The sequence below is a fragment of the Balaenoptera borealis genome, assembly GCF_965194805.1.
Source record: "Balaenoptera borealis genome assembly, chromosome: X".
Classification (NCBI taxonomy): Eukaryota; Metazoa; Chordata; class Mammalia; order Artiodactyla; family Balaenopteridae; genus Balaenoptera; species Balaenoptera borealis.
Window position 1 is genome coordinate 87,092,665 of NC_138881.1, and position 24,989 is coordinate 87,117,653.

At 37.4% G+C, this 24,989-nt stretch overlaps 1 long non-coding RNA gene and 1 pseudogene across 2 annotated transcripts in view; one reads left to right on the forward strand and one right to left on the reverse strand.

The window, feature by feature from the left end:
• The window catches only part of LOC309620825, a 266,826-nt gene that overhangs the window by 9,248 nt on the left and 232,589 nt on the right, over nucleotides 1–24,989 (reverse strand). The window lies entirely within an intron of this gene.
• LOC309620953 (sodium/potassium-transporting ATPase subunit beta-3 pseudogene) lies at nucleotides 3,674–15,921 on the forward strand (annotated as a pseudogene). The gene is made up of 2 exons: nucleotides 3,674–3,749; nucleotides 11,745–15,921. The product of its transcript is annotated as a sodium/potassium-transporting ATPase subunit beta-3 pseudogene (transcript).

Here is a 24,989-nt window from a genome sequence, read left to right on the forward strand (position 1 = left end):
TCCAGAGTGAATGACCTGAGAGAGATCGAGCAGAAAGCTGTGAGACCTGTGACCTAGACACACACCCTTGCTTATGCCATATTCTTTCGGTTGGAAGTGAGTCCAGCCCACACTTAAGGGGAGGGGAAGCTGCTGCTGTCACCATCGTGTTGTTTCCTTACAGCAGAAGCAACAACAAAACCCTGAAAAACTTGCTTCTGGTATTCATAGAGCATGATGGGAGGGGGGAACAGGGATATCAGAGAACAATCAGATGATGAAACAGATGTAAAGAGAAGAAGCTTTAATGGTGGTGGCCCTGGATTGGGAAAGACTGTGTGGGACCTGGGCTGCCCACCCAGTACTCAGTATTTACTCTCTCCTGTCTGTCTAGGCTTGTGTCTCTGTTTTGATAGGTAAAGACACCAGGCCAAAATATGCTTCCCAGAGAGCATGGAAGAATACAACATGCATCTCTGATAGTAACCTAGGAAATCCAAAAACTAAAAGGAAATCCCACCAATTGATTTGAAAAGAATGTAACGGTCTTTCTTTCAACCCAGGTTCTATCAAACCAATTCATTGCACCACACAGAAATGGTATTGAATTTACCACATCATGTACAAAATAGAACTTATTTTCCTTTTGGCTGTTAAATTTCCAAAGGCTCTCCATGGCATGATTGGGCTGTTTGTTTTATTCTAAATTTAATTTCTTTTCAGAAAGGAGGTTGCAGGAAGGGAGGGAACTTACATTTAATGAGTAACTACCACATGCCAGACATTTTATATATATTTTTGCATTTAATTCTCACCACCACTCTGAAAATAAAATACTATTACTATCTCCATTTTACAGATGAAGAAATGGATATTTAGAAAAGTTAAGTAGTTCTTTCAAGATCATTCTACAAGTGAATGAAATAAGCAGGACTCAAATCCAGGCTTTGTTTAACTCCCAAGCCTGTGGTGTTTATTAGGGTGCTTCTTTTTCAGATGGTGAGCTTTCAAGCTTCAGCGTCATGTTGATTTTAATTGACTAAGTAGTAGAGTTATTTTTTCATTCAATGACAGACGAATGTAAATACCTTCATGGTACATAAATAGTATTTATTATTATGAAGCGTCATTAGCATTAACACCCTAAACTCCATGGCTCTAACTGCTTGGTTACAGAAAATTCGATGTTCTATAGATCAGTGCCTTTCAAACTTAAATATGCATTCAGATCACCTGGAGGAATCTGCTGAAAATGCAGACTCTAATCCAATAGGTCCAGAGTGGAGCCTAAGATTCTACTTTTCTTTCTTTTATAAATTTATTTATTTAACTTATTGGCTGTGTTGGGTCTTTGTTGCTGCGTGCGGGCTTTCTCTAGTTGCGGCGAGCGGGAGCTACTCCTCCTTGCGGTGCACGGGCTTCTCATTGCAGTGGCTTCTCTTGCTGCAGAGCACGGGCTCTAGGCACACGGGCTTCAGTAGTTGTAGCACGTGCACTCAGTAGCTGTGGGCCACGGGCTTAGCGGCACGTGATATCTTCCCGGACCAGGGATCGAACCTGTGTCCGCTGCATTGGCAGGCGGATTCTTAACCACTGCGCCACCAAGGAAGTCCCAGATTCTGCTTTTCTAACAATCTCTCAGGTGGTGCTGATGCTGTTTGATCTCAGATCATACTTTGAGTAGCAGGACTATGGAGTATTCCGCCATAACTATTTTTGGAATCCCCAGGGATGCTTCTAGCTATCCAGGAGTTTGTAGTCACAGATCAAGGATGTCTAGCTGAGTTACAACTCTCAAGCTTCTGGCCGTAGCTCTCTTAGAGAGGTTCTCCTCTACACCAGAGCTCTGCTTATGGTACCATTTCTATCTCCTTATATGAGTGGATTTGGAAATCTGCTATGCCAGATATTACTGGATCTGCATGCTATTGTAGTCCCTTGATGTTAACCGTAAATGCCGGCTGATGAACAATAGCAGCCAAGAAGAGGGTGAATCAGACAGGCAAACACTAGTCTTTTCTGCTGCTTGAGAGGGAAGAGAGAGAGGGAGCCCTGGACCATGGTTAGCATGGTTCATTCTGTAGGACAAACATATACCTGTGGTGTAGATGAAATATCTGCATCAAATCACAGCTTGATGGCACAGGCCATGGAAAGTATCCAGCTCAGTCCCCTTGCTCTGATTCCATGCTTTTCAGGCAAATAAGTGATCACTGAAGATGGTAGTCAAGAACCATCATCTCTGCTAATGGTTCTCCCAGGGTTGGCAAGTGTTTAACAAGCATGCATTCTAGTCATTCATTCAGATAAACAATCTGTCAAAGACTACTAACACTAATTAGTAACTTACGTGAACCAAGTACCAGCTAAGATTCTAGAAATATAGTATCTCTACTCTCAAGAAAATTTCAGTATGGAGGGAGACACAGACAAGTAACCTACAGTACATAGTGATGGGTGTTAGGGTTATTATCAGAGCCCATAGCAGAGCCATCTAACCCAAATTTGGGATGGGTGGGGAGGAGGCAGGGCAGTGGTGTGCTGGTTAATGTTTAACAATCAGTTCTCTGAGAAAAATAAAAACCCTGATTTGTTAGCGTTTGCTGATTTTCATGGTGGAAATGCTCCCATCATGGCCAGTTTCAAGCCACCAAATTGATGTCACTGAACATGGAGTTGTGCATAATAGGCTCTTGAAAGTCAGGATAAGTTAATTCTAGCACACCACTGGGGTAGAGAAGACTTCCCAAAGTGAATTATGTCTAAGAAGAGATTTGAAGTAAAGCTAAAGTTAGTCCGTCAAATGTGGAGGACAGACAAAGGGATTCCAGTTAGAAGAAACAGCAAATACAAATAACTCAGCATGGTCATAGGAAACATGTTGCTTTGGCAGTAAGTGTTGACAGTCTGAATTAAATTGTAGGAGGGAATAGTGTTAAATTTCCCAGTAGGCAGACTAAGCATATATTGATATTTAGGGCACCAGAAGGGTGGAGGAACCAAGGAAAAGAAAAAATTAGTTCTGATGAAATTATTAAGTGTATAATCAATAAATTTGGAAGAAATGTCAAAGAAAAATTATTATAACACTTGTTAAAATGGTAAGGAAGACTCCATTCAAGATTATTGCAACAGGGGAGAGACTATTGCAGCAAGGGAGAGAGACTGAACTCAACTCCAAATACCACAATGACGGCTGGGGATTTATAGTCTATGAGAAGAGTGAGGGGGTCAGTGTATAGAAAATTACTAAGAGGAGACATCAAGGGTAGAGATATTCTTGCTAAACTGTCTTAACAGGATTCTTTGCTAAAGGTAGGCCAAGGTTGAGTCTTAGTCAAGAAGAGGGCTCAGAGAAGCCTAATTAAAGTTTGGTCAAGGAGGGAGTCTTTGTCAGAAGCTATTTTAATTTTAACATACATGTGAGTTTAGTACTATTGAATTAGAGCAGAAATGAGAGTACCACAATATTTTTAATTCATAGGGCTTCTGGTTCTGGGGATGGGGAAAAGATACTTGGAAAGAGTCAAAATATATTAATGCTGTAGAAATAGTAGAATTTCATGGCTGATTAGGGATAGAGGGGAAGAATAAATCAAGAATTACTCTGGTTTTCTAGCTTCTGCAAGTGATTGGATGGTAGTGCCCATGAGATAGGTAACATTGGAAGAGGAGCACATTTAAAATGAAGATGATGACTCTGCTGTCAGACATGTTCAAATTTGAAGTACTCAAGGAACATCAAGTGGAGATGTCCAGTAGGCAGTCAGGTATATAAATTTGAAGCTCAGCAGAGAGGATTGGGCTGGAGTTATAGTTTTGGGAGTCACCAGTACATAGGCTGTAATTGTAATCATGAGAATGCCTCTTAAGGAAAGGGTATAGAGTGGGAAATGAGAAGAGGGTCAAGAAAAGATCCCTGAGGAACCCCAGCATATGGAAAAATCCAGCAAAGGAAACTGAGAAGGAGTGATTAGTGGAGTAAGAAGAAAATTAGTAGACAGTGGTACCCCAGGATTCAAGAGAGGAAACTGTTTCAAAAAAGGAATTCAACTGTTAAGGCATCAAACAAGAAGACAAGAGAGATGTGTCCACTGAATTTGGCACATGGAGGTCTTCAGTGCCCTTGACAAGAGTAGTTTCAGTGGTGTGATAGAGATTTCATTTCAGATAGAGAAGCCATTTCAGAGTACACTGAAGAGTGAATGGGAGATTAAGAAGAGGAGTCAATGAGAATAGATAATTCTTTAGAAAAATTTTACTCTCAAGAGCTGTTGAGAACTTGAGTGGTAGGTGGAGAGGAATATGGATCAAGTGAGGGCTTTTCAAAGATGAGTGATACTAGAGCAGGCTTAGATGTTACTATGATCTATTAGAATGATCTATAAAGAGAGATAAGGATGTAAGCAAAGTATCTGAAGATACTGGACAGGAATGGATGCAGAGTACAGGTGGAGGATTGACCTTAAACAGCAGGCACTCATAATGTATAAACTCATTCTTAGGCACAGGCCTTATTGATAGAATGTCTCACCGTCTGTGGATAGGCGGAACATCAGGACATGAAAATATTGTAACATTTAGACTCTTCTGATGTTTTTTAAACCAGTATTCATTAATAAACATTAATAAAACAGTTGTGTCACCTTCAGAACAGGGAAATCCTCAAAACAACAAGGGACTTATTTGTCTTTGATTTAACAACTATTTTTTGAGTAAATTGTGCCATGCAATGATCTAAATGCTGGAAATAAAATAGTGAACAAGTCATACCTGATTATTTCTCTTATAGAGCTTAGAGTCTACTGGGAGAGAAGTATATTAAACAAATAATTGTAATACAGTGTGATAAGGGCTATGATGGGAGAAGTACTCTGTCAACACTTTACCTTATCTGGGAGTGGAGGAGTTAGGGTCAGAGGACTTCTAGAAAGAGATATTAAGTTGGTATCTGAAAGATAAATAGGAGTTATCCAGAAGAATGGGGTCAAGAAAAGTAGGGTGTGAGGAAGAGTTCCAGGCAGAGGTAACCATATACATGAAGACCTTGACACCGAGGGAGTGTGATGCAGTTGAAGAACATAAGGTCAGTGTGACTGGACTGCAGAGAGTAGGAGGCAAAATGGTGGAAGATGAAGCTGGAGAGGTAACAGGGACCAGATTATGCAGGGCCTTATATACTATGTTTAGGATTCTGATATTTATCTCAAGACCCAGGGGAAGACACAGCAGGGATTTAGGCAGGGAAATGAGCCTGACAGGATTTACATTTTGAAAACATTCTAGCTGCACTTCTGAGAATTGATTGGAGGGGGCAAGAGTGGAGGGATGACTGAAAGAGTTGAGAGGCTATTGCAGTTGTTTGGGTGAGAAATTATGGTGACATTTGCTAGGATGGTAGAGGTAGAGATGGAGAGAAATAGAAGTATTTTAGAATTATTTGCAAATTAACAGCTCTTGGTAAAGAATTGGATGTGGAGAATGAGGGAGAGGAACGTGTCAATGATTCCTAGGTTTTTGGCTTGAACAACTGGTTGGATGAGGAGATGGCAGCTTTTACTGAGACAGAGAAGAAAGGCAGAAGAGGAGGCTGCAGATGATCAAAGTTTGGTTTTTTAGAAGAACTAACTCACTATCATCATTCTCTTACCAGATGCATCTGGTAAGACTCCAATCAAATACAATTCCAAGAATATCTGAAAAGCTCTAGTATTACTTTTATCTTCTTAATATCTTGAGTACCTATGGATGACTAAAGGGTTTAGCTTATGTTTTTTTGACTTACTGTGTTTGACCTTCATAATTCATTTAATTATACTTCTTTTTCTGACCTCATTATTGCTTTTTCTGAACCATTTCTACCAAACTAGACCAATGGTGCATTTATGTTCATGATGAGTTCAACTCTTAGTAGGGACATGAATTTATAGTAGAGACACTGTAGATGTATGCTTCTTATATTTTTAATATGGATTTTTTCAAACATATATACCTAAAAGTGGATAGTAATAGATTAACATATTCTCACCAACTAACTTCAATAATTATCAATTTATAGTCAATTGTATTTAATCCATCCAAACAGGATGGACTTTAAAGAAATCACTATTATTCATAAAACAATTAACAATATTTCTTAACATTATATTTCCATTTAGTGTTCTAATTTTCCTGAATACCTAATTTTCCTTTTACAGTTTCTTTGAAACGGGATTCAAATAAGTCCATACATTGTATTTTGTGGATGTCTCTTAAGTCTCTCAATTCATTGGTTCCCTGTCTCTGTTTTTATTTTAAAATTATTATTTCAATTTATTTGTTGAAGAAAACAGGTTGTTTATCCTGTAAAGTTTCTCACATTTTGGATTTTGCTGATCACATCTCTGAAGTGTTGATTAACATATTCTTTTGTTCCTTATACTTCCTGTAAACTGGTAGATCTAGAGCCTTGATCTGATTCAAGATTGATTTTTTTGGGTGGGAATATTTCATAAAAGTTGTGTGTATTTCCATCAAGAGGTACAGAATATCTGGCTGAATCTCTTCTTTGTGATATTAGTGGTCATTGATAATCATTACCTAGATTCATTATTTCATTGGGGGTTTATAAGATGGTGATATTCCAATTCTATAATTCTTCCTTCATTTACTAGTTGCAATATGTCTATAAAGGAAAAAGTCCTCTCAAAAGCTATTTCATCACTCTGAGGGGCAGCTTGGATTCCCTTAGCACTATCCTCCAAAGGTGACCAATATATTGGTCTGAATATAATAATGAATATATTTTTCAGAATCATTATTACTCATGGGTTTTTAACATTTTTGATGTGTTTCAATTCATGAGTTCATTGCAGTTATTATTCTTAATCATATTCAAATTGGCATTGTAGCTCTTTTCAAGTTGGTTCCTGAGTGCTTTTGACACTACCCCAATCGTCTTTGCAAGAAAGATAGCTTTCTTGCTTTCTGATATGATAATTAATAAAACAATATGAATAAATAATTTTAAATATTTATGATATGTTAAGTGCATGATTGTGGCTCTAAATTACCATTTAGTTATGCTTTGTATAACAGGATATAAACACTACCCTCGTCTGCAGTCTACGGAATGCTAAGTTGACACACAAGGCAGTCAAAGCTTCCTTTCATTCAATATCTGACTGATTTATGGCTTTACAGAAAAATAAACAGCCAGCACATGATTTCACCTCCTAAAGAAAGCATTTACACTTATCTAAATATGTTTTTTAAATGAGGTGGAATTTCTTCCTTCTTAAAAATATGTTTCTGGAACTACTAAAAAATTTGCATTTTCTAAATAGCTGATAAAAAACATTCCTCCATATTGTTGGAAGAAGGGAGGCACTGGGACCACCAGTAAGACTTGGTTTAAGTATGCCAGTCAGACTTGACTTCTTTCCGTCCTGCTGCATCAGAGGCCATGCTCTCCTTTTTTGTTTCTTCTTTTTTGCAGCCTTTAGTGTCTTGGTTAGTCACCCCAGTCCCAGTGGATTTCCCTTTTGCTCCTCCTTTCCCTCTTGTTTGCACATTTTTCCTGAAGGTTTATTCTTTCTTGTTGCCTTTTATTTTTGGCTTAGTCTCAACTTTGGAAGGAACAGGTTTGGCTACAACCTGTGAATCTCCTCTTGGGGTCTTTCTTTACTGCCTCTTTAGCTGAATTGACCTTCTTCTTAGAAATCTTGGTGGTGGCTTCAGTGAGGAAGATGCGTGCCTGGGTGCCTAGGAGTCTTCACAAAGCTGGGCTACTTTGCTGCTGCCAATCCCATAGCCTGAACTCCTGGGGCCCAAGATGGGAGTGGATCAGATGTCTGCCCATTATTTTGATTTAATATCAGGAATCTATCTCTCTATCTATCTGTCTATCATCATCCTCTATCACTATCATCTATGTACTCATCCCTCTCTCTCCCTTTTTAGGTAAATGGTAGCATACTATACATGCTTTTCTCCATCTTGTCTTTTTCACCTTAACAATATACCAGGAGATCATTCCAAAGTAGTATACAGAGTATATATTCCTCATTCTTTTTACAGCTACATAATACTCCTTCATGTGGATGTATTGCAATTGATTCAAACAGTCTTTTATTGATGGACATTTGTTTTTTTTAACCTTCTGCTATTACATATAAAACTGCAGTGAATAATCTACTGCATATGCTTTACTGTATTTTTGCCAGTGTATCCTTGGGATACATTCCTAGAAGTGGGATTACAGGGTCAAAGGGAAAAAGCTTTATGTAATTTTGCAAGATTCGACAACTTCCCCTCCATTGGGGTGGTACTATTTTACATTCCCACCATCAAAGCATGAGAATGTCTGTTCAGAGACTCACCAAAGACTATGTGGTCAAACCTTTTACTTTTTGCCAATCTGATAAGTGAGAAATTATATCTTATTTTAGTTTTAATTTATACTTCTCTTATGAGTAAGGTTGAATATTATTTCATATATTTCAGAGTCATTTATGTATCTTTTTCTGAGAACTGTCTTGACAGTTTAAAAAACATGTTCAATGTGTTTCAATCTGTTATAGTCTTTTTTTTTTGTTATAGCCTTTTTTTATGCTCAAGTTCTATCTTAGGCCAGTGGAAGACTCTTCAGGTTATCTCCTGTGTCCTTTGGACATGACCTCAGCATTCCTTTATTTTTTTACCCTAGTAATCTTTGACCGCTTCTTTGCTAAATGATATGACAAGATATTCTAGACTTATCTTGTACATTATATGCCTCAGAATTGGCATCAGCCATTTCTCTAAGCTGCTGGCAGAATAATAATTCTATTGCTAAGCCTCACATTCACATGCACATTCATAGCATTTATCATTACTTGACATTACAGTGTATATTGTCTGATTCTTCCTCTATATTCTAAGAATTTAGAATGTAAGCTGCATGGAGGGCGAACACTTTGTTTTGTTCACTAATGTATCTCGAACACCTAGAACAAAACCTGATACACAGAGGTTCTCAAAACCTGCTTCTTTCCATTTATCAGAGGTCATGATTGCAGCCCTCTACATGAGGAGATGGGTGATCATCCGGAGACTGAGCCCAGGAGTCACTATCATTCATTCGTTCATTCCTATGTACTGAGTGGCTGGTATGTTACAGACAGTGTTCTAGGCAAGTTGGTAATGTTTGCATTAGGCCTGAAGCTCAGGCAAAACCTCTAGCCACACTGATCAGGCAGAAATGATTCCTCTCCAATGTCAAACTTAAGCTAAACTAATAGGGTCCAGTAACCACCTGGAATAAAAGGAAATGGTGGATGGGACTTCCCTGATGGTGCAGTGGTTAAGAATCTGCCTGCTAATGCAGGGGACATGGGTTCGATCCCTGGTCCGGGAAGATCCCACATGCCGTGGAGCAACTAAGCCCATGTGCCACAATTACTGAGCCTGTGCTCTAGAGCCCATGAGCCACAACTACTGAGCCCACATGCCACAACTACAGAAGCCTGCAACAAGAGAAGCCACCGCAATGAAGAGTAGCCCCTGCTCACCGCTACTAAAGAAAGCCCACGTACAGCAACGGAGACCCAACGCAGCCAAAAATTAAATAAATAAATAAATAAATCTTTAAAAAAGGACATGGTGGGAGTATTTTCTTCCGTCAGGACTCCTCCTTCATGCAATGAAGACATGGCACCAAAGCTTCATACATTACGCAAATATATGTGTATTTTACTTATTGCTTACATTTCCAGATGCTGTCTATGATAGCTGTATTCTATGTAGTTTACATCAAACTCATCTCTTTTATGTGAGAGGGAAATCAGGGTAGGCCAGGACTAACATTTGTTGAAGTCTTATTGTGTGCCAGACATTTAAAAATAGATTTTCTCACTATATTTTGTATTATAGTCTCCTGGAAGGTAAAGTAAGGAGGAAAAGAAAGCACATTTTTTTTAAATTTTTATTTATTATTTATTTATTATGTTTATTTTTGGCTGTGTTGGGTCTTCGTTTCTGTGTGAGGGCTTTCTCCAGTTGCGGCGAGTGGGGGCCACTCTTCATCGCGGTGCGCGGGCCTCTCACTATCGCGGCCTCTCTTGTTGCGGAGCAGAGGCTCCAGACGCTCAGGCTCAGTAGTTGTGGCTCACGGGCCCAGTTGCTCCGCGGCATGTGGGATCTTCCCAGACCAGGGCTCGAACTCGTGTCCCCTGCATTGGCAGGCAGATTCTCAACCACTGCGCCACCAGGGAAGCCCCAGAAAGCACATTTTTAAAGACTTTATTTTTTTTTTAGATCAGTTATAGCACTTTTTTTAAAAAAAAGGAAATAGTATAGGGATTTTCCATTCTTTTCCTAGCTCCAGAAGGTAATTCGTCTGACAACACAGAAGTGTCAACAGATACCATTTGCAAAGGATTTCCCATTTATTCCTCACACCACTGTGGTAAAGTGAGGGATTTTGTCACATCCACTGAGAAGACTGAGGCTCGGAGAAGTGATAACATATAAAACTCTATCAGTCATTTCTAGATTAGAGCAGTGGTTCTCAAACTACCTTGTGTCATCTGTATGACGTGTAAACACTAATTGCTGGGCCCCATCTGGGTGAGGCCCAAGAATGTGCACTTCTAACAGGTTCCCAGGTGATGCTGATGCTGCTGGTTCAGGGACCACAGCTGGAGAACTACTGATGTGAATAACAAACAAAAATGACATTTACCTTTTACGAGCACCTAGAGAATCACTGTGAGCTGAGAGGGCTGGTGGAGGTACATGGCCTGGGGTCAAAGCAAAGGGGATACAGAGTGCAGTGTGCCATTGACTCAGACAGTGGCTGACACTATGTCACTCTCCTAAAGTGTGAGGGCACCAGTCACTGGTCCACAGAACTGTTCATGTGACATTGTGATTTCATCGTGTCTCCCGCCCTGGGGAGCCCTGTGGGTGAGGGATTAAGCACCAGGCTCCCCAAATCTCCCTTGATCTTAAGAGCTATTCAGGTTACTTCTTATTAAATCCCTAATTCAGACCAGGCTATGGGAAGTTAGGAGAGGTGAAGTAAATCAGGGACACTGTCTTGTAAATGCCTGCTCAGTAGTGAAACCTGGAATTACCATAAAGCTTTCTCACTGTGTCCCGAAACTACCAGAGCTCTGAACGCTCTAATCTCCCTGTGCAGTCAATGGTGGCCAGGATATTACTTTTCGATCATTTTTTATAGTGAGCTGTATTACTTGTAAATGATTCTATTACTGAAAAATTTAAAACGCCCTATGGCAAATAACAAAAACAATAACATCCCAGCAAAGCTTGTCTGAAATGGTTACAGTAAATATTTGCAAATTAGGGCTAATTCTCATGATATATGAAAGCATTCTCAGCAACCAGTATAGAGAGATGGACAAATGATGCTGTGGTAAGCAGCCTCTAAGGCGGCTCCAATGAGCCGGAGCCTCCCTTCCTGAGCGGCGCCGGGAAGCCGGGGACCCCTTCCTGGAGCCCGGAGCCTGCGGCCCGAGCGCCCCCGGGGGCCTTATTTGTACGCAGCGCGCCTTTGTACGGAGAGACTCTGGCGGAGGTGCTGAGCGGTTCAGCGAAGCCAGACCCTGTTCCACTCCCAGGAAGAGGAAATTTCCACCCCTGCAGCTGTCTTGTGACTCACGCTGCCACCCCAACCAGTCGGAAAGAGTGGGAGTATTGAGTGTGTACTGTACACTGAATGTACAGCAGTGGGTTAATCACACAAGCACATCATACACGAAAACGAACTTGTATTTGAACAGTGAAAAGACCCTTAAACAAAGGTTTGATCTTGCTCTTTTACCCAGGCTTTTATGGGTTCCTGGCTGCACTCTTCTCATTCACAATGTGGGCTATGTTTCAGAATCTGAACAATGAGGTTCCAAAATATCGTGACCAGATAGTCCAGGACTTATGGTTTTTCCAAAATCAGTGACTGCGGTGGAATATTCATTCAATCTGTCTGATCCAGAATCCTATAAAGGGTACATTGAAGACCTAAAGCCATATGACTTAGAAGAACAGAAGAATCTCACAGTCTGTCCTGATGAAGTGCCTTTTGAACAGAGAAGTCCAATTTATGTTGCATGTCAGTTTTTTACTGTCTTACTTCAAGCATGTGGTGGTGTGGATGATCCTGAGTTTGGTTATACCAGAGGAAAGCCTTGTATTCATGTGAAAACAAACAGAGTAATTGAATTAAAGCCTTAAGAAGAACCAACTATAGAATGTATTTCGAAGGATGAAAACACAGCTACTCTATCAACTTATCCTCCCAATGGAATTATAGGAATAAAACATTTTCCATATTCTGAGAAAAAACTGCATGTGAGGTATCTACAGCCATTAGTTGCCATCTAGGTCACCTTTGACCCTGCAGTACCATAAAAGAAGTAACAGTCAAGTGAAAGGTAGATGGATTACCCAACCGAAAACACCAGGATGTTCTTGACAAGTTTTTAGGACGAGTTGTGTTCAAAATCACAGTGTGTGCATAGTGATGAGTTAGGATATCTCCACAGACTAAATGTTATGTAGTCTGTCTTTATTTTGTATCAGCTGGACCTGCCATTCTAGAATTATGAGACCACCCTGGACAAAGGTAGGGTGGTACATGACACTGGGGTAACATCATAATGTGCTTCTAGATCATAGTGTTCAATGTCCTTTGAAGTAACTGCCTGTTGCCTCCGCTGCCTTTTGGATCAGTGGACAGTCACCAGATAGGGACTGTGAACACTTGATTCGAAACATGTGGAATGGGGGTCTTGTCCTATTTTTATGTGGTTTAATTGCCAAGTGTATAAACCTTAGTGTGCTGCCCTATATAAATATTTTATAGATTTAACACTGGTTAAGTGTCATATTTTCATGCCAGCAAAGTTTAGGCATAAAATGGTACCTGACCAACATCAAGTGACTTTATAGCTGCAAGACATGTGATGTATGGAGAAGTTCTGTGAGGAAGAAAAAGGAAAATAAAAGTGAGTTTGAAAGGTTTTCTTGCTGTTTTTGTAAAATTATTTTTTACATGCTGAATTAGTCTGTGGATCTTTTTGATTAAGAGCACAAACATTTTGTTGTAAAACATGTAAAAAATCTAGTGACGGGATTGTTTTTAGTGGTGGAACTAAATCTCTTATACATTATTTTAGACCATAGATGAAACATAGCATTTTTAAGGTAGCCAGTATGAATATGCACGTAATTTTTTTATGAAATTAAGTTCATAAGATTTAAATTGTATGATACTTTATGAAATATCTTATTACTGCTTTTATTTAGCAGACTGTGGACTCTAATAAAAAATATAAATTGTTAAGAACCTATTCAAAAATGAGCCCTGAGATGAGAGCAACTATAAAAAGATCATCATTTTGATTCTGTGTTTCATCTCTTTCTACGGACTTGATATGATTGTTTCTTTCAGTCTAGGTTATTTTTCAAAAAGCAAACCTGTGGTTTTTTTTTAATTGAGTTATAATTAACATATAATGTTATATTAGTTTCAGGTGTACAACATAGTGATTCAATAGTTTATACATTATGAAGTGATCACCATAATAAGTCCAGTTACCATCAGTCACCATACAAACTTATAACAATATTATTGACTATATTCCCTATGTGTACATTACATCCAGGTGGCTTATTTATTTTATAGCTACAAGTTTGTACCTCTTAATCCCCTTCACCTATTTCGTCCAGTCCCCCACCCTCTTCTCCTCTGGCTTATGATGTCTGTAGAGGTGAAGCAATATATATCCACTAGTCCAGCACACAGAACCTAGGAAGAAGACATATTAAAGGGCCATGAATGTGAGAAAGAACCACTTACTTAGGTCATCCATTTTCAAAATAAAGCGAGATTTGACAGTGACTCTTGATAGAGACCCATTCCTTAAGTCTGTAATTGAGATAACTAAGTTAGAACATATGGGTAGATTAAGTATCCAAGTGAATGAAAAGAAGTAAAGGGAAAATATGTATATAAATTGTGGAAAAAAAGATGGCTCCAATGAGCCACGCTTCCTAGTATTCATGCACGTGCATGCGTAATCCTTATACTTGAGTGTGGGCTGGGTTAACAGAGATAAATAGTGAAGCCTTGAATTACTCTAAAGCTTTGTCCTTTGTGTCCTGAAGCCGCCTGGGCTCTGAGTGCTCTAATCTCTCTAGGGGCTGGCACTTGATGCCCCCCAGGGTATTGCTCAATTTCTATTACAATGGGCTGTATTTTTTATTTATTTATAAAATATACATAATATTTACCATTATAATCTTTTTAAAGTGCACAGTTCAGTGGTATCCAGTGCATTCAAATTGTTGTACAACCATCACCACCGTCCATCTCCAGAACTCTTTTCATCTTGTTCCATGCTCATTAAACATTAATTTCCTGTTTCCATCAGCCCCTGGTAACCACTATTCTACTTTCTGTCTCTATGAATTTGACTACTCCAGGTGCCTCATGTAAGTGGAATCATACAGTATTTGGGGTGTGTGTGTGTGTGTGTGTCTTCTTTCATTTGGCATGTATCAGAATTTCATTTCTTTTTAAGGCTGAATGATATTCCACTGTATGGTAGTCATCCATTGGTGGACATTTGGGTTGTTTCCATCTTTTGGCTTCTGCTGTTAAAGAAAACCAGAGCTGTATAGTAGTTAAAGTGTTAAGAACAGATTTTATTCAGGAACTATTGTAATAAGAGTAAAGAAACCTCAGATTATAACTGAGCTCAGTTCTGAGTACATCATGGGCAAATACAGGTTCATAGCCCAGGAGCAGAGTGGGGAGTCAGTGGATGGAAAATTGAAGCAGAGGGGGGGATTCTGGTTAAACCAACCTGACCAGGGTTCTTGCTGAAGGCAGGCCATGGTGATCAGATATTGAGAGTGGGGATTCTTGCTAAGTTGACTTAGCAGGATTTTTGTTAAAATTGGGCTATGCAAGGATGAACACAAGAGTCCAAAGGTTGAGACCTAGTTGAGAAAAAGGTTCAGAGGAACCTGACTAAAATTTGGTGAAGGAGAAAGTCTTATCAGTGTGAATAATACTGCTATGAATATTGGTGCACAAATATTTGTTCGAATCCCTGCTTTCACTTCTTTTGGGTATATACCTATAAGTGGGATTGCTAGATCATATTGTAATTCTATTTTTAATTTTTTGAGGAACCTCCATACTGTTTGTCACAGCAGCTGTACCATTTTACACTCCCACCAGCAATGCACAAAATTCTAATTTCTCCACATTCTCACCAACACTTGTTATTTTCTGCTTTAAAAAATATAATAGCCATCCTAATGGGTATGACTTCTATTTATTTTAAAAATAATCTTTATTTTGAATAATTTTATATATAACTGTATAATTTTAGTCAATAATATTGAAAAATGTAAAACTTTGTATGGCAGGAAAAAAGTAAAAGTTATGTGAAAAGTAGAGAGAAAATATTTGCAAACTCCATGGGGTTTATGTTTCTGCTATGTTAGGCAGATTTACTAACCAACAGGTCAATGATGTCAACAGAAAATTCACTAGAGGACCAATATTTGTGGCTAATAAACATTAGCAAATAATAGAAATCATATTAGTGAAATAAGCAAGTTGCAGAAGAATATGTATAACATGATTATAATTTTGAAGAATATGTGCATTTTAGTATATTTTATGTAAATATCTGATTATATGTAATTATACGTTAATAAATTACATACAGAGAAACACACCTGAAGAATAGACATCTGTCTATTTTCAGTGAATATCTTCGGGTCAAGGACTGAAGGTCAGGACTTCCCTGGTGGTCCAGTGGCTAAGAATCCACGCTCCCAATGCAGGGGGACTGGGTTCGATCTCTGGTCAGGGAACTAGATCCCACATGCCACCACAACTAAGACCCGACACAGCCAAATAAATAAATAAATATTTAAAAAAAAGGACTGAGGGTCAGGCAGATGGGATTACAGGATAATTTCAATTTACACATATACATATTTGTCTTGTTTGAAATTTATACTCAGGAAAATTTATTAAGATAAAAATTACTAAAGAGCAAAAATATGTGACCCAACTGACAAAAATTATGTACTCATATGTTATGTTTCGGAAATGTGTTCACAATATACTTGTTTGTTGAGAAAAGAGTAGGTTAAAGCAACTGATTTGATAGTGTATCTGTGTATGTGTTTGTTTCTATGTCTCAAACGTCTTCACGCATGCAGCTTTCTCTTCAACTCAGGCAGGAGGTTGATGTCTAGTTTTAGGGCTTAGAGACCACTGAATGTCTTATATTCAGAGAGATTGCTGCCAGCGGGTGGCAAATTCTGCAAAGACCTGGCTGTGAGGCCAAGGCCAAGTCCCTTCTCCATTCTCTCCTCCACTTGCAAAGCCTCTGGTACTGAGACCTTCAGAATTGCAACTCTGATTCTGATCACTAGGCAGAATCTGTCTTCATATTTTTCTCTTTTCTAATGAAAAGCCTTTTTTTTAGAGTAAACAAAATGTTATTTTTAAAGTTGCTTGTTAAGCAGTACATATACTTATTGTATATGTGCTTGAAATTGTGCCTGAAAGAGTTTTTTTATATAAAAAGACTAAAAGGATATCTATCTAGTTTCATATATGCGTTATTCATAGATCTATCAACCTCTCTCTTGCCCCGCCCCTCCCCCCACCCCCAGTTTTCATCAAGGTCTGCTGACCTGTCCGCACTGTAGAGAAGGTCCCCTGGAGAAAGCAGGTGGTTTAAGCCCCCAAGTATCATACCACTGTAATGGCTTCCCAAACCTTCCACCTGCCTCTCTCCAGGCCACTTTACACACAGCTGCCCATAGTAGTTTCCCTGAAGTGGACCCTGATATAATTACACAAACACTCTCAGAAGCAATCCACTACCTACCAAGAGAACTTCAAACTCCTTTCCCCAGCTTGCATTCTCTACCCCATGGATCCAGACTACGTTTCCAGTTTTGTCTCCCAAGTGCTCTGTGTTCTGGACAACCTGCACTGTGGGCTACTCCCTACAGTACTCCTGTGTTTGCTGCGTATCTCTTGAACTGGGTGGGGATCGATTTGCACAGACCTTGGCTCTCACACCTACATGGTGGCATTACATACTTTGATCAACACTTTGGGGGAGAATTGTTATCCTCATTTTAGAGTTGTGGAAACTGAGTCTTGGGGAGAGTGAGAACCAGCCTTGTCTTTGGGAAAGATACTGGATTTACAGAAGTAAGATACCCACTGATAGCTTGTGATAAGGAACTGTATTATTTTGCTCTATAACAAAGAGGAATGGATATGGTGCTAGTAAGTGCCTGATATGGGTAATATTAATTATATTTTTTCCTAGAATTTAAGTGATACCTTTTTTTTTTTTTGTAGAACATTTGGAAAATACATTAAAACAGAAAGAGAATAGGAATAAACACCCCGAATCCTACACCCTGAACAACCCATCCCTTTCTAGGATTTGCTGACATCTAGTGGTAGAGCCAAGAATATCAAGTGACCTATAAATGAAAATAGGTCAAGATGGGGTAAAAACGTTTCCAGGTTTCCTGAATCCAGTCTGGGTTCTTACCCTGACTTGACATGCACAACTTCCCAATTTTACCACATTTACCCTTTTAGATGATGGAATTCCAGGGATCAAGATCTGACTATGTTATAGCTGCTTGGAAGTGACACATGCATATGGGTGCCAGTTCATCAACTTCTTTTGATGAGATGAGGAAAGGGAGATAAAAACCCCTACCTTGTGTTAAAGGGCTGAAGTGTAGGACTGACATCATTAGGTTTCCAAGGCAGTGATATATAGACAGAAAAGCACAGGCTTCAAAATCACAGATGGAAGTGGGGAATGCAGGCAAGGGATCAAATATTTTAGGAGCACTTTATGTCAGACAGTGTGGTAAAATTATTTGTATTAGAACTTAATAATGTCTAGGACACATTTCGTAATCTCTAGGGTGACCACTGCAATAATCGTAAAAAATGTATAATTAACAAGGTAATAGAGAGGGAAAATAGAATTTAAAAATATTAAGCAATCCAAAAAAGGGCAAGAGAAAAGAGAAAGAACAATATAGAACAGGCAGAACAAATACAGTAGAAATCAAATAGTAAGATGGTAGATTTAAGCCCAAATATTCCACAAATTTACAGGTAAACAGCCTAAACGTTCCAATCAAAAGACAAAACTTGTCAGACTGGATTAAAAAAATAACTATTTGCTGCTTAGAAAAGGTTCATCTTCAATACGAAGCCACAGAAGGTTGAAAGTAAAAGGATGGAAAAAGATATACCATGCAAATATTAACAAAAGAAATCTGATGTAGCCATGGCAACATCAGATAAAGTAGATTTTAAAGCAAGGAGTATCAGTAAAGACAAAAAGGGACATTTCACGGTTGTTAACATTTTATTTTATATGATATATATCCATCTAGAGTTTTCCCTGTATATTTGTATATATGTGTATATACATACGTATTTGAATAAAAAACCCATAATATACATATCATCTTGTTACCTATTTTTACTTAAAAATAATGTATACCATAAATATATTTCCATTGAAAAATTTTAGTTCTGTTATAGTTTTTAAAGACTACACTGTACTCTATTATACGAAAGTATCATGATTTCTTTAATCTATCCCCTACTGGACATTCAAGTTGTTTAGCATTATAGAATTATAAATAACACTGCAATGCGCATCTTTATGAATACATGTTTGTGCATTTGTTTTCCCATTTCTTTGGGATGCTTTCCCAGAAATTAAATTCTTGGGTTCAAAGGTATACACATTTTAAAAACTTTCTAATACACATATTCATTGAAAAAATTGTACTAGTTTATACTCCTGACAATTATGCAAAGGAGTATTCATTTGTCTACCTCTATACAAATACAGAGAATTATAATTCTGGTGAGAAAACATAATATTTCACTGTTGTTTGAATTTGCAGAATTTGATCACTGGTGAGGTTGACTATTTTTTTTTAAAGTAAGCTTTAGGAGATATAACAGACAGAAAAGTGCACAAACCATAAATGTACACCTTGATAAATTTTCACAAAATAAACATATTTGTGTGGCCAGAACCCAGATCAGGAAAGAGAACATTACCAGCACCCCAGAAGCCCCAATGTTATCCCCCTCTAGTCACTAAACCCTCTCTCCCTACCAAGAGTAACCATTATTCAGACTTCTACAAACATAGATTAGTTTTGCCTGTTTTTGAATTTTATCTAAATAGAATCATCCACTCCATGCTATGCTGTGTCTGCCTTCTTTCACTCAACTTTATATTTGTGAGATTCATCCATGTGGTTGCATGCAGTTTCAATTTGTTCATTATCATTATTGTATAGTTCCATGGCAGAAATGTCATGGGAGATTTTGAACAGACCTATCTCAGTATAAAATCAGACAAAAATCAATAAGAATACAAAATATTTGAATAGCACAATTAATAATCTTAACATAATCAACAAATATAGAACCCCATACTCTAAAACAGCAGAATACACTTTCTTTCTAGGTACAGATGGAACATCTACAAAATTTGACTATGTGAAGGACATAAAAAAAGTCCTGACAAACTCTAAAGATTGAAATAACACAAAGTATGTTCTCTGACCATTGTGAAATTAAGCTAGAAGTTAATTAAAAATAAATTAGGAATTGTTACATGTTTTGAAATTAAGTAATACATTTCTAAATAACCTATGTGTGTGTCAAAGAAGAAATAAAAATGGAAACTAGAAAGTATTTTGAACTGAGCATTAATGAAATTGTGACATATTAGAATTTGTGGGGTGCAAAATCTCAGGAGGCCTTTTCTTGGATTAGAAATTGACAAGCTGATTTAAAAATTTATACAGAAAAAACAAAGGACCGAGGATAACCAAAACAACTTAGAAAAAGAACAAAATTGGAGGTCTCACACTACCTGATTTTGAGACTTAAGTATAGTCATCAGAAGAATGTGGTTTTGGTGAAAGGATAGGTTTATAGATCAACAAAACCGAATAAAGAGTCCAGAAACAGACCCACACATGTGATCAGTTGATTTTTAGCAAAGGTGCCAAGGTAATTTAGTGGAAAAAGAGTAGTCTTTTTAACAAATGATGCTGGAACAATTGGCCACCCATATGGAAAAAAAAATAAACCTCACACTTTACACAAAAATTAACTCAAAATGTATCATCTACCTAAATGTAAGTACTAAAACTATAACATGTCTAGAAGAAAACATAATAGAAAACCTTTGTAATCTTGGGTCAGGTAAAAATTTTCTCTAGGACACAAAGAGTACAAACCATAATGAAAAAATAAATTGGATTTATCAAAATTTAAAACTACTGCTGTTTGTAAGATGCTGTTAAGAAAATGAAAAGCCAAATCATAGACTGGGATAAAATATTTGCAAGTCAGCATAGCTGATATAATTCTGGCTTGTATCCAGAATATATAAAGAACTCTTACATGTCAATAATAAGAAAAAAACAACCCAATTTAAAATTATGGGCAAAAGATTAGAATAGCCATACCTATTACAATGACTTTAAAAAATTGTAATGGAGCAGGACCCTATGGGGCCTCCCCAGGACAGGCCCCAAACCTCCATATCTTGTCTGTAGAAAAACATTAGCCTCCTAGGCCTTCCCCAAGTTCCAAAGAATAAATGTAATCAGAAAAGTGAGAAAATTCAGAAACAAAGTAAAACAGTCAAACAAGACAAAATAATAATAGTTTAGCCATTACACAAAGTCAAGGACCTTTAGTTCCTCCTCAAGGAATGTAGATAATATTCTGAGCCACATCCTTTGAGCTGTTTTGCAGATATCAAAACCCCTACCAGGTGGAAGAAAACTGCATGCTGCCCACAAGCATGTAGACCCCAGACTGGTGGGAACCAGAAGGCTGATGATGTTGACTCCTGATTACCTCACCACCAACCAATAAGAAGAATGTCCACGAGCTGATCATGCATCCTGCAACCCTCTTCCTCACCCTGTCTTTAAAAATCTTTCCCTGAAATACATCGGGGAGTTCGGGTCTTTTGAGCATTAGCTACCTGGATTCCTTGCTTCGCACCCTGCAATAAACGCTGCACTTTCCTTCACCACAATTGGGAGTGAGTAGATTGACTTTACTGCATGCAGGTGAGCGGACCCAAATTTTGTTCGGTTACAAAATGACAAAACCAAGTACAGGTGAGGATTTGAGCAACTGGAACTGTCACATAATTCTGGTGGGAATGTAAAATAGCACAGCCACTTTGGTAAAACAGTTTTTTAATAGAAAATCAGCGATCCCACTCCTAAGTATGTACCCAGGGAGGAGTAAACAAAGATTTGTATGAAAACATTTATAGCAGCTTCATTGGTAATGGGCTCAACTTGGAAGCAACTCAAATGTTCATCAACTGGTGAATGGAAAACAGATTGTGCTACATATATACAGTGCAATGCTAAGCCATAGAAAAGACTGAACTATTAATACAAGTAACAACGTATATAAAGCTCAAAAGCACTATCTTAGAAACTCAGACACAAAAGGCTTATTTCATTTATATGGCATTCTGAAGAAAGCAAAACTGCAAGAACAGAAATCAGATCAGTGGTTTCCAGAGGCTGAGGTTGGGGACAGAGGATTGGCTATAAAGGGCACAAAGGAACTTTTTAGGGTGATGAAAATATTCTATATCTTGATTGTGATGGTAGTTACATGACTGCATACATTTGTCAAAACTCATAAAACTTTACATCTAAAAAAACAGAATTTTACTGTGTGTAAATTTTACTTTGATAAACCTGAGCAAACAAACCTGTGAAATTAATAAAGGCTGGAAATAAACCATCAAAACATCTGTCTCAAGCAGCTAGGGGAAAAAACTCAATTAAATTAAACTGGGTTAAGCTGGTGATGATATAATTCCTCTTTTCTAAAGTTATGTTTTTCCCCTTATGACTGGCATCTGATGATATAGGCATGTATTGATAATCCTTGCCTAAATCAATTATTTCATTGGGGATCACAAAATGATAATTTTTGAATCCTATCATTCTTATATGCTTATTAGTTAATGTTCTTCTAATCTGAAAGACAGTGTTTTCCTTCATTAACAGGGCTATTTGGTTACTTGAAATATAGATCTTACTGGAAAGATAGGCAAATGCTTAATTCCCTTCCTCTAGTGCAACTGATTTCTCCCAAGAATGCTCTGCCTTGGTTTTGCTCAGTCTTAGTTTTGCTCAGTCCAGCAGTTTTAGAAAATTTAAGAAATTCTGTTTCAGTTCAAACTGTTGCTTCAGGTGTTATTTAAAAAAGAACTGGTTTGACTGGATAGTGCTTAATTTATAAATTAATTTGAGGAAAAACATAGTACAGAATAGTATGTACAATAAGATTCTTGTATTTAACCAATATATTCTCCTAGAGGTCCAAGTACATATGGGCATTAAATATATGGTAAAGGTTCTACTTCAATACAGTGGGAGGAAGGATAGATTCTTCAATAGATGCTTTTGGGAAGTTGGATATCCATTTGGAAAAAAAATAATATCAGAGAATTATCTCATGCCAATTATTAAGTTCCAAATGGATTTTTAAAACTTATAATAGTATTATACTATTTTTCATAAACTTTAGTTGGGGAGGAAAAAAATCCATAAATGACTCTCTCACACCACACACAAAAATAAATTCAAAATGGATTAAAAGACTTAAATATAAGATCTGAAACCATAAAACTTCTAGAAGAAAACATAGGCAGTAAGCTCTTTGACATCCATATTAGTAATATTTTTATGGATATGTCTCCTCAGGCAAGGGAAACAAAAGCAAAAATAAACAAATGGGACCAAATCAAATGAAAAAGCTTTGGCAGAGCAAAGGAAACAATCAACAATACGAAAAGGCCACCTACTGAATGGGAGAAGGTATTTGCAAATGGTATGTATGATAAGGTGTTCATATCTAAATATACAAAGAACTCCTACAACTCAACATCAAACATACAACCCGATTAAAAAATGGGCAGAGGATCTGAATATGCATTTTTTTCCCAAAGAAGACATACAGATGACCAACGGGCACATTAAATTACGCTCACCATCACTAATCATCAGGGAAATGCAATCAAAACCACAATGAGATATCACCTTACACCCATTAGGATGGTTATTATCAAAAAGACAGGAAATAACAAGTGTTGATGAGGATGTGGAGAAAAGGTAACCCTCATGCACTGTTGGTGGGATTGTAAATTGGTGCAGCCACTATGGAAAATACTATGGAGGTTCCTCAAAAAATTAAAAGTAGAACTATCATATGATCCAGCAATTCCATTCCTGGGTATTTATCCAAAGAAAACAAAAACAGTAATTCAAAAAAGATATATGCACCCCTATGTTCATTGCAGCATTATTTACAGTAGCCAAGATATGGAAGCAACCTAAGTGCCCATCAATAGATGAATGGAAAAAAGATGTGGCATATATATATATATATATATATATATATATATATATATATATATATATATATATATATGATGGAATATTACTCAGTCATTAAAAAGAATAAAATCTTGCCATTTGTGACAACATGGATGGACTTAGAGGGTATTATGCTAAGTGAAATAAGTCAGAGAAAAACAAGTACTGTATGATTTCATTTACATGTAGAATCTGAAAAACAAAACAAATGAACAAACATAACAAAACAGAAACAGAGTTATAGATACAGAGGTTGTTACCAGAAGAAAGGAGGGTGGGTGGAGGAAAGTAGGTCAGGGAGATTAAGAGGTAAAAACTTCCAGTTGCAAAATAAATGAGTCACAGTTATGAAATGTACAGTGTGGGGAATATAGTCAATAACTATGTAATTTTTCATTTTTAAAATTAAAAATTCCATAAATGAAAAAAACAATTCATTTGATCACATCAAAATTGAAAAACTTCAGTACGTGGAAAGACAACATAAACAATATCAAAACAAGCTACAAAGTGGGAGAAAATATTTGTAACATAATAAACAGAGAAACAAGTTCTATCCACACTAAATACAGCTCTTCTGCAAAGACAATAAGATAAAGATAATACAACAGAAAAATAGAAAAAGGATGTGAGCAGGCAATTCATAGAGCTACATATGTCCAACACACATGTGAACAAATGCACAACCTCACTACTTAAAAGCAAAACGTAATCTACAACATTGCTATACCACTTCTCAGTTTTCCAATTGGCAAAATTTTCAAAGATAATTTTTGTAGTATTGTTTGATATTATTCAAAATTAAAGAAAACATAAATGTCCATCAGTAGAGGAATAGGTAAATAAACCATGCTATAGCCACACTATGGAATACAATACAACAGTTAAAAAGATCCACATTTACTGGCATGAAAAGAGCTCCAAGATATGTTGATGAGTAAAAACCATCAAGTTGTGAAACATACGTACAATATGATGCCCCCCAACAGTATTTCTGTAGGTACACATATGTGTACTTAATTCAAAGAAAAAGGTCTGTTGTGCTATACCCAAACTAATAAGGCAACTCTCTCTGGGGAAGAAATTGGTGTGTACTGAGGTATAATTTATATGCAATATATCACACGTATCTTAAATGTTCAGTTTTTAGAGTTTTAACAATTGTGTATAACCATGTAACTACCACACAAACCAAGATACAGAATATTTCCATCACGCCAGAAAGATCCCTTGTACTTCTTTCCAGTTAATTCCCCTCTATCTCCCAGACAATCACTTTCTCATTTTTATCATCACAGATTAGTTTTATTTGTTCTCTGTTTCATATAAATGGAATCCTACAGTACTCCTTTGTGTTTGGCTCCTTTCATTCAGCATACTGCTTTACAGATTTATCCATGTTGTTGCATGTATCGGTATTTCATTACTTTTTATTACTGAGTGGTATTATATTGTATATACATACAACAGTTTGTTTATCCTTTCTCCTGTTG